Here is a 9,764-nt window from a genome sequence, read left to right as displayed (position 1 = left end):
TGGCCTCGGGCTGGCTGAGCTTTCCCCGGACGCCGTCAGCGTCTGCTTTGCCCGGCCATATAAACCTCTCGTGGTTCTTGTTTCTTTTTCTAGCTCAGGTTGTGGGGCGGCGCTTCCCAGCGCGCACTGCGGGTATGCCTTAATCTCGGAACCGCCCATTCGTCGGGAGAGGAGCTGGGGGCGTGTCCCCGCGCGGCTCGTGACGGGGCTCCGCCCTTCCCATGAGGGGCTGTGGGGCGGCCAGGACCCGCTGGGGAGGGGCCACGACCCGCTGGGGAGGTGTGGCCAGGAACGGCGTGCAGCCGGCGTGGGGCTGGGACCCCTTTGTGATGGACCGTAGGGCCAAAACCTTCCTGTGGCAGGCTTATGGGGTTGGGTCCCACTCGTGACGGGCTGTGGAGCTGGGACTGAAACCTGCCTGTGATGGGCTGTGGGGTTGGGACCCGCCCGTGACAGGCTGGGGGGTCATGACCAGCCTGTGATGGACTGTGTGAGTCCAAGCCCTGTTTGCTGTGGGAGCGGGGGAGCCAAAACCTGCCTGTACAGATCGCTGGGGTTGTGGACCACTCGTGACAGCACGTGGGGTCGGGACCACTGATGGCAGACTGTGGGGCTGGTGCCCCGTGGTGCCAGGCTGGGGTCCAAGCCCTGTAGGCTGTGGGGCTGGAGCCCACTGGTGATGGGCTGTGGGGCCAAACCCCGCCTGTGCCAGCCCGTGGGGTCGGGTCCAGCCTGCCTCGGGCAGCCCCGGGGAGGGCAGGGGGCAGTGGGGGAATGTGCGGGTGGCTTTAAAACACCCCCAGACCCGCAGCCTCTGCAGCGCTGGGGCTGTTGACTTTTAATAAAAACAGAGTATCGAGGTCGATGCAAACTCGGGGCACCTGCCTGGGTAGGTATAGGTGCCCCTACCTGGCTTTCCCTCTTTCCAGGGTCGCTCGCCTCCAGGTTTGGCTCCCAGGACTGCAGAGCTGGGAGTGACCGGCTGAGCCCGGGATGCTGTGCTGGTGTGAGTCGGGCTGACTGCAACACACAATTCCGGTGAGTTTCCTGAGGATGGGGCTCTTAGTTCTGGGATGCTTCTGCACCGTGGGTGCAGGGAGAGGGACCCCCACCCTGCTGTGTGTCTCACAGCCCTGTGTGCTGCAGCCCTGCACCCACAAACCTCTATGTTCCTCAGTCCCAGCTGCAGGATGCTTTGGGCAGCCCTTTGGAGGGGGCAGTGTGTTGTTGCCTTTTGGCTTTGTACAGGCTTTTTGCAGCCCCCCAGACCTTTGAGCTGATTTAAAGAGGCTGTAAGTGTGTAAATCTCTCAGCTCGGGCTTTAAACATCCTGCTTTTCCAAGACTGAACATGGTTTGTCCTGTTCCTCAGGCAGTCTCTTTTTTGGAGGAAAATGGTAAATGCAGGGCTTTTTCTTGCTTGAGGAAGTTGCAGATCTGGCAAATAATTTTAGAAATAAATCCTGTGGTTTTAGGATTGCTCCTCAGATCTTTAGTTTCTGACTCTACACTTGATCCCCGAGGTTATAAGGAGTCAGTTAGCAAAAGTTTTCTGAAGTAGAGTATAAGTAAGCAAATCCCCATAGAGGCAGCTTGGTGTGCAGCCATGCACACGGGGCTCAGGAGGTTCCTTGCTTGAATGTGGCCTGTTGCACTCTCCATTCCAGGGGGGTTTGGAGATCAAGAGTCATAAAAGATTAGAGGCTGAATCAGCCTTACCTGGTGCACCTGAGTTGGGGATCAACATCAGTGAAGGAACTAAAAAACAAAGCGGCTGTGGGTGATGGTGGTGTCTCGGTTTTTTGTGAGAGGTGATCTTCCATTAGGTTTTTCCTGTACAAACATAGAGGTAGTCTGTCTGCTTGGACTAGGAGGGCTGGAGGAGCAGATTTTTTCCTGTGGGGCTTTGGTTTATTTGGAGGAATCCTGGGGGAACGTGGGTGCCTGGAAGGTTTGCCTGTGAGTTGCTTTCTTATGGCCTCCCGGTGAACTCGAGGTAAACCGGGACTAAGATTCCCTTTTTCTTCCCCGTCCTCTCCTGAGAGCTGTGGAAATGCATTAACCTGATGCTAATTGTTACCGTGACTGATGGCAGCAATTAGGGGCTGTAATCCGAGATCCAGTCTCCGCACGTGGAGTGCTGCAGTGCTGCCTGGGGAAGCTCTCTGTTAAACACCCTGAGCTGGGATGCTTCCAGGAAGCCCTGGGGTGCTCCTAAACGCTACCGCCCTTAGAGGGAGGTGCGTGTGTTCCCTGGGCTGGGCTGACTGTGCCCAAAGCAAAGATTTAATTCAGAATTACACACCTGGTCTGCTGGAGTTGGCTTCCTCCGGCAGCATCCTGCTGTCAGGGTTGCTGAGAGGAGGCACTGCCGTGCCCGGCATTGCAGTTCGGGCATCTCTGTCCGTGATGCTTCAGTCCCGCAGGGCATGGCAAGGCCACGCTCATTTAGAGCTGTTATTTATTAAAAGAAGTGCTGGGTGATGACCCTGTCGCTGTCCCTTCAGCTCCCGGTGACATCGGTGACGCAGCTGGTCTTACGAGGTCACTCATTTCCCTCGGTTTAATGATCTGCCGGCGAAAACGAGCTTTCCTTGCTCACTGGAGTGTCACTGGGACATGAATATTAATGAAACCCCGGTGGTCCTGTGGCGCTGTCACGGCCGTGGAGGGCTCATTTGGAGCTGCTGGGCAGCGCAGGGAACACCATGATGGAGTGATAATAAAGTGTTGGTGAACTCTGCTCCGAGGTGCTGCTCAGGACTCAGAACTTGCAGGCTCCTGTCACAGCGAGATGAGGCTGGGCTGGTGTTTTCCAAAGCAGGGGCACAGCACCGTGAGCATTAGCAAGGGAGGGATCCATCCCTCAGACATCCATGGGCATGTTTTGGGTGCTGCAGGCGCAGGAGAGTTTGGTGGTTGCAGCTTCAGGTGGCAAATGATCTGGTTAACAGAACTTAAAAGTTTTCCGAGGTGGAACTGGGGAGAGGGCAGATGCAATGCAACTTGTATTAAAAAGGTCTTTTTGGGCTACTGGTATGGAAATCACCATTAGGAATGGGATGTGGCTGTTATATAAGTACAAGTGAAGAGCATGATCTTAAATCTGAAGGCTGCTTTAGTCCGGGCAAGTCCCTTCCAGCTTCTGTTACCCTGTGTGGAAAAGTCAGGATAACTGAGCTTTTGTGAATAAAACAATTGGTTTTTGGAAAAAAGAGGCTTTTTACATGCTATTGTGGAATATATCACAGAGTACACTGTGCTTTTAAAAAGAGTATATTTAATATCTGTGCTCGAATGGCAGCAAAATTGCTCCCCAAAAGATAAACAGAGAGAGAGAGAGCCACAAATCTTGCTCTGAACCCTTCTATGGCTCCTGCAGTGAGAGCCCAGGGTCAAGCTGTGTGGGGAAGAGGGTTGGTGACTCTTATTTTCCTGTCTGTGACGAAGGATCTGCTTCTCTCCTGGCGTAATGCAGACCTGACTTGCCTCTGCTTTTGCTTAAGAGTAGTATCTTCCCCTCCTGCCTCAGGTGTTCCCTGGCTGTAGAGGTTGCAAGGGAGCCCTTTCTGCAGGGATTTCTGCTGAACTGAGGCCATAAGATTTTGGCAGTGCCTGGTTTTAGTAATGGGCACTCAAATATACACGTTTCCCTCAAAACCTTCAAATACTGGTGCCTGTAGGAACTGCCCCTTCCTGACCATGTTATATTGCAGTGCAGCCCCTTGCTATGTTGAGGGACCATTCCAAACTCCTCTGAATCAAAAGGAGCACTGCCTTTCTGGCACATCCTGCTGGATGTGGCACAACTGAGCTTATTTAGGCTTAAAAAAAGGTGGGTGTTGGCCTGTGTGATCTCTAAGCCTACGGCCAGTGCAAGCTGTTGTGTCTTAGCAGTGTGGAAAACCTGCTGCAGTAGGAAGACTAATGGGCTGCATTAGGGAAGGATGCACATGGATACAGATATGGTTGGACTTGATGGTCTTAGAGGTCATTTTCAACCTTAGTGATTCTATTGATTCATACTTCTCATCTTTGCTAGGGCACACTGGAGACCCTCAGCCCCCTAAGGATCTTAGGAAAGACTGACCTCCCAAATCCTCTCAGACCTTTTGCCTGTGTTCTGGAGCATAATCCTTATGAGTAAGAAGCGGGAGGGGCTGCTGTACCTGTGAGCCCTGAGGGAGCTGTGCCACTGCTCTTGGAGATTTCAAGGTCTGAATATGACTTTGAGGATGTGGATTATATTCATGAAGGGGAGAAAAAAGCAAAAAAAAAAAAGATTACTAGAAGCCTTTGGGTGCATAGGGTAAAAGCATCATCTTTCCTGTCATGCTTGTCTTGAGCAGAGATGGTATCTAGCGGTAGGGTGAAGAGAAGTTGGATGCTGTCTGGTGTTAATTACAGAGGGAAAACCACATGAAAATCAAACGAAACTGAATCCTACTGCATTTGATATTCCCAGAGTTGAAGGCCTTGGTATGTCTCATTAGTTTAAAACCCCTGATGGAGAGAGCTCAGCTTCGAACGGGGAAATTGATATGACACTGAGACCTGGGAGAGGATTAGCTGCCTGCCTCGGAACCTGTCCAGAGGAGTCGAACATGCAAATGTTCCCTGAGAGCAGCTCCCTGCGAGAAGGATGCTGGATAATTAAGGCCCCTGGGACCACGCAGTTGCAGTGAGGGAGGGATAAGGTCTGTGTGTGTGGAAAGTCCTGCCACTGTGTTCTCTCTGTGGGGGAAATACTGCATGGGCTGTACAGACAAGCCCAAAGCTTTGGGTGTGCTTGGCTGCTGGTAAAAGAGATGCTCTGTCTCACTTCCCAGTGGGATCTGTAGGTGCTGGATTAGGATTGAACTACACAGAGAACGGCATTCTGGGCCTAATGTGTTGGGCTGTCTGGCAGAGGTGTCTACAAGGTGTGTGGCTGAGGCATAAGCCTGGGTTTGGCCAACAGGTGACTTGAGCTTTTGTAGCAAAGAGTTTGGATCCATTCTGGGACCCTGCAGAGACACTGAGGGCCTGGAGCTCAGTGCCCAAACCCATCTGGTTGCTGTGACCTGGTGCCTTTACTCTAATGGTGTGAAAACCGGAGCACTGAGGCAACGGGTGTAGAAAACTGCAGCTGCTTTTTTCAGTGCTCGAACCAGTGTTAGCCAGGGAATGCAGGCCATGGGATGTGCTGTGCCTGCCGGTTTGCACCTGTGAGCCCCACTGCTTTGGGCCCTGCTGGGTTTCCCCTGCTGACAAAGCATTCTGTGTGCGTGGAGAGAGGACATTTCCCGTTTGCTCCTGCGAGCCCCAGCTGTGCCGTGTGTGCTCTTGGACGAGGTGCTAATGATGAAGAATCGGCGGCACACCGGGGTTTTCAGCAGTACTTTGCTGCTTTTGAAAACAATGTGTTCGTGGGCTGGCTGTGATCTCTGTGGCAGGTGGAGACTGCAGACCGTACCAGCATCTCTGGTACTCGGAGGGCAGTCTGGGGCTGGAACATTGCAGTCCTCAGGCAGGATTACTGGAAGGGAGGGCAAGACAGGACCCACTGCTTCCAGCAGGGGGATGGAGGCTGTGGAAGCCTGCAGGGATCTGGCTATCAGCAGGATGCCTCTGCTTTGGACAGAAACCAAGTAGCCAGGAGGTGAGGATTTGTGTCCCTCCCTCGGAGGGAAATCTTATCTCTAGTTCAAGCAGTGACTTGGGGCAGGGATCTTCCTTGCCTGTCCTCTGCCTGGGCATGTCCGAAGCCCTGCTTAAAATAAACAGACCTTCAGGTTCTCTGTGGGAAGAGCAGCTCCAGTGAGGAGCCCCAGAGGAGAACACTTATCCCACCACAGGGCATCACTCCCGCTGATGTTGCTGCTGGAGAAGAGACTGGCAAGAGCAAGGAGCTGTGTTTTATGTAACTTCATGGTGTCTCAGCTCCCATCTGAGGGTAGCCTAGGTCAGGACTCACCAGCTTGGAAAAGATATCAATGAGGAGGACTTGAGACACCAATAAAATCACCCAAAAAGGTGATTAGGAGGAAATTGTCTGTTGTTTCCTACAGGGTAAGAAAATAATGGACTGCAGGTTTAAATCAAACAGCTTTACATGCTCTGCGTGTGCGGGAACTAATTCAGCCCTGGAAACTTGTCCTGGGATTTTGTGGTGGCCAGAAAAATATCATGAACCTTTAAAAAGGAACTTGGCAATTTCATGGCAGATAACTCTTGATGATGGGCCTAAACACAGCCCTGAAGCGATTTACAGCTTGGGAGTTTGTAAGTGCTGGGCTGCTAGGAGCTGGAGAAATGTCCTGGGAAAACACCTCCACGTTCCACCTTCTGTTCAGCTCTTTGCATTAGCATCAACTCGGTTGCTGTGGGAGACAGGAGGGAGTTAGAGGGACCTTGGTTGACGGCTGTCACGAGTGGACAAGGGTGGGTAAGTGACCTTACCACACTTCCTCTGAAGTGAGACACCCCCCCACCCCCTTTTTTTTGGGAGGCCAGGATCAAAAGAGCCATTTCAGGTCTAAGACTGGTGCCATGTGTTCCTTGGTACAGGCAGATGCTCGAGTGATTCCTCCAATGCCCACGCCTCCCTGTGCAGAAGTTGAGGCTGTGTTTAGGGAGTCGCTCGGTGACAGTTCTTCTGGGCAGGTTTAGAGAATTAAACAGTAAGTAGGATTAATAAAAATGCATCAAAATATGTAAACATACGTATCACATCTCTTTTTGATAATGAAGGAGCAGTTAATAAGTATTTGCAATCAATGTTCCTACCTGGAAGCTTTTTCTGAAAGCATTTCTGAGGCTGCTCAAACAACCCATTTATTTCTATCATTTTAACAACCTGTTTTCCCAAGGCAATTGAAATTATTAGCTCAGAGAGCTGTTTCCCCTCCTCTCCACCCACGACATGCTCCATTTTACAAAGCCATTGCTTGGTCTCTGGCTTCTGGCTGTGTCCTGAGAGGCTGGGGAAGATCCTGGACCTGGTGCTGGCTGGGATTCTGCTCTGCTGGAGGTACTGGCAGGGCAGGGGGGCAGCCTTGAGTGACAGTGATTAGCTGGGTTATAATCACTCATGTGGAGATCCCTACCTAGAAATCAGCTCAGATGGGAGCCAGGAGTTGCCTTGATGCCCGGCCTGGGTGTAGGTGTGCACTGGAAACACTTGTACTGGCTGAAGGAGCACGGGTTTGGCAGTTTTGGGAGCAAGGCACTTCTGCTGCTGTCTTCTTGAAGCAACACCTCCCACTGATGTGTCCTGAAGACTTGTAGTACACTTCTTAGTCATCCAACCTCTGTGCCTGGTGCTTTGAGTGTCTTGATGAGCTGTTGTATACATCCCAGTTCTCCTCTGGTGTAGAGAGAGCTCCTACCTGCTGCTTCCAGGGTGTGTGGGCACCACGTAGGTGTGGATGACTACTTCGGGCTGTTGGATCAATATTTCTTCCTCACAGCAGTGTGTATGTGTGTGGGTGGCTGGTTCCCAGAACAATGCTGTGCCTTCTTGAAGACTCGAGTTAGTTGGGAATGGTGCAGGAATAGTCTAGGTCTCCCAGCCCATCCTGACCTGGGCACATCCCAGAACAGGGCTCAAAAAGGTCAGTGCCAAAGGTGTGGGATCATCCCTGCCCGTTAACAGAAGCAACTCACTCTTGGCTAAGGAAAGATGACAGGTGATGAGTGAAAGCTTCAGCTTCCAGAGCTCTTCCCCATGTACTAAGGATTTCAGTTCTCAGGCTGTACTGCTGCTTTGCCTTTCCCTGGGGAGATGGGAGCCATGTGGCTTTGGTGTTCTGCTGTTCCTTGGGGTTATTCCCCGTCCCCCTCTCCAAGGATGTGTTCGGGCTCTGCTTTGCGAGATAACTAATAGGGCTGTCAGACCCCTTGTCCCAACAACCTGAGAAGACAAATAGTCCAACATGTGCAGCCACCTTCCCAGGTCCTGCGGCCCCGTCGGGAGCCGGCGCGGTGACGGATGTGCTGACAAGAGGGGCTGACACAACTGGGTCGGTGTGAGTGTCGGAGGGGTGGAAGCCGTGCCTCCTTCTCCCCTCTGCTCGGCACCCCAGTGCCTCTGGGCCAGACAGTGGCCACTTATCACCCCCTCCTTCAGTGACTGCTCTAAGCTGGCAGCACCAGAGCCTTGTCTAGAAGAAAGACGCTAGTCATGGTCCTAACACTCCGCTGTGGAGCTGCCATCTGTCCTCTCCTTGGATGTCGCTGCCAGGGCAGCCTGGGAACATAACCCAGCGCTGATGTTCTGGCAGGTAAACATCTGCTCAGACTGTGCTCTACGCCTCTGCCTTCCCAGCACACCGTGGTGCTGCCTTCCCTCCAAGAAGGTGAGCTTCGTGTACTTGTGTATACAGATGTGTGTGTGTATACGTATATATTTTTAGAGAGCTCCAACTTTGTGCTTTGCATCTTAATGCCTCTTTCCTTGCCCAGCCTCCTGCAGCCTCTCCTCTCTCATCTGAAGCCAGCCTGTGTGCTGTGGGGAAGGGTTGCTTGTTTGGAGAGGGACTGTGCAAATAATCTTACGAGTTTCTCCCTTTGTGGACGGGTGAGGAAAATTTGGCAAAGCAGCTGCGAGTGGGTCTTGTGAGCGTCCTGGAGCGATGAGCTGAGAGCCCTGAGCCAGTCTCACTGTGCAAAATCCATTAGCCACAAGCAGAGCTGCTTCTGAGCTCAGCATTCAGTACCTGTTACGGCCTGAATTAGTCCCTAATTTCTGTCCCTTACAGTTAAAATGACTCAGACATTTCTTTTTGAGACGAGGTATTGCTTCTGACTAAGTACCCTACGGTCATGGCTCTACTGACTATTAAATTGTTCTCAGGAATGCAGTGATCGTCTCGTCTCCGGGTCAGGGTGGGCTGGTGCCAGAACTGCGCCTTGCTGTGGGGCTGGAAGAGGCTCTTTGCTTTGCTGTAGGAGAGCAAATGCTGAGATACATCTGAGGACTCAAAGGCTGCAGGTTTAATAAGATCAATACCACCTCTGCAAAAGATTACATGGTATACTAGGCAGCAAATAGACCACTTCTGCTGGATTTGGGAACCGTTTATGGAGTCTATTAGGGACGGTGAGGTAGAAGGGACGTATCCAGAGTGAATCGCACAGTCGCAGTAGTTGAGGCCAAGGATTCTGCAGTCTGTTAAATAATGGAATTAAAATCAAAATAAATGAGAATGTTGTGTCCAGGAAGCCATACCTGCAGCCACATCAACAGCAGAAAAACAGAGGAGAAAAATGCTGCCCGAAAGATGAGTGTTTGCTCCTGTATCCGTTGGCCAGTGCTGTCCTCCTTTTGTTGGGATGAAGAGAGAGTCAAGGGGGAAGCTTGGAGATCCTCACTGCTCCCCCCCAGCAGGCTGTTGGGTCTTCCACCCCTCAGCTGGCAGGTCAGAGGGTGTCTTGTGGTGTGGAACATCCCCTTTTCCCTGACTCCATCCCACGTGGCACACCATGTGTTCTGCAGCCAGGGTTAATGCTGCAGTCCTCAGTGGGCTGGCTTGAGCTGAGGAGCAGCTTTTGGGAGCAGCCACTCTGTTGGCCTTGTTTGTGCTGCCCTTGTGCTGCCATCAGCTCCTGTGGTGTGCCCTCGGAATAATTAACTCTAATAACACATGAGCAATGGCCTGCCTGGTCACCCTCCCTGCTCCCGGGGAGCTCAGCTCCTGTCATTCCTCCAGTGCTCTGTCCGGTCTCATTTGAAATGCCTTGCAGGATGAATTACAGTGCTCCAAGGGAATCTGCAAAATAGGA

Source organism: Manacus vitellinus, unplaced genomic scaffold (genome assembly GCF_001715985.3).
Source record: "Manacus vitellinus isolate BGI_N305 unplaced genomic scaffold, ASM171598v3 scaffold_44_pilon, whole genome shotgun sequence".
Lineage (NCBI taxonomy): Eukaryota > Metazoa > Chordata > Aves > Passeriformes > Pipridae > Manacus > Manacus vitellinus.
Note: the sequence above shows the minus strand (reverse complement) of the source record.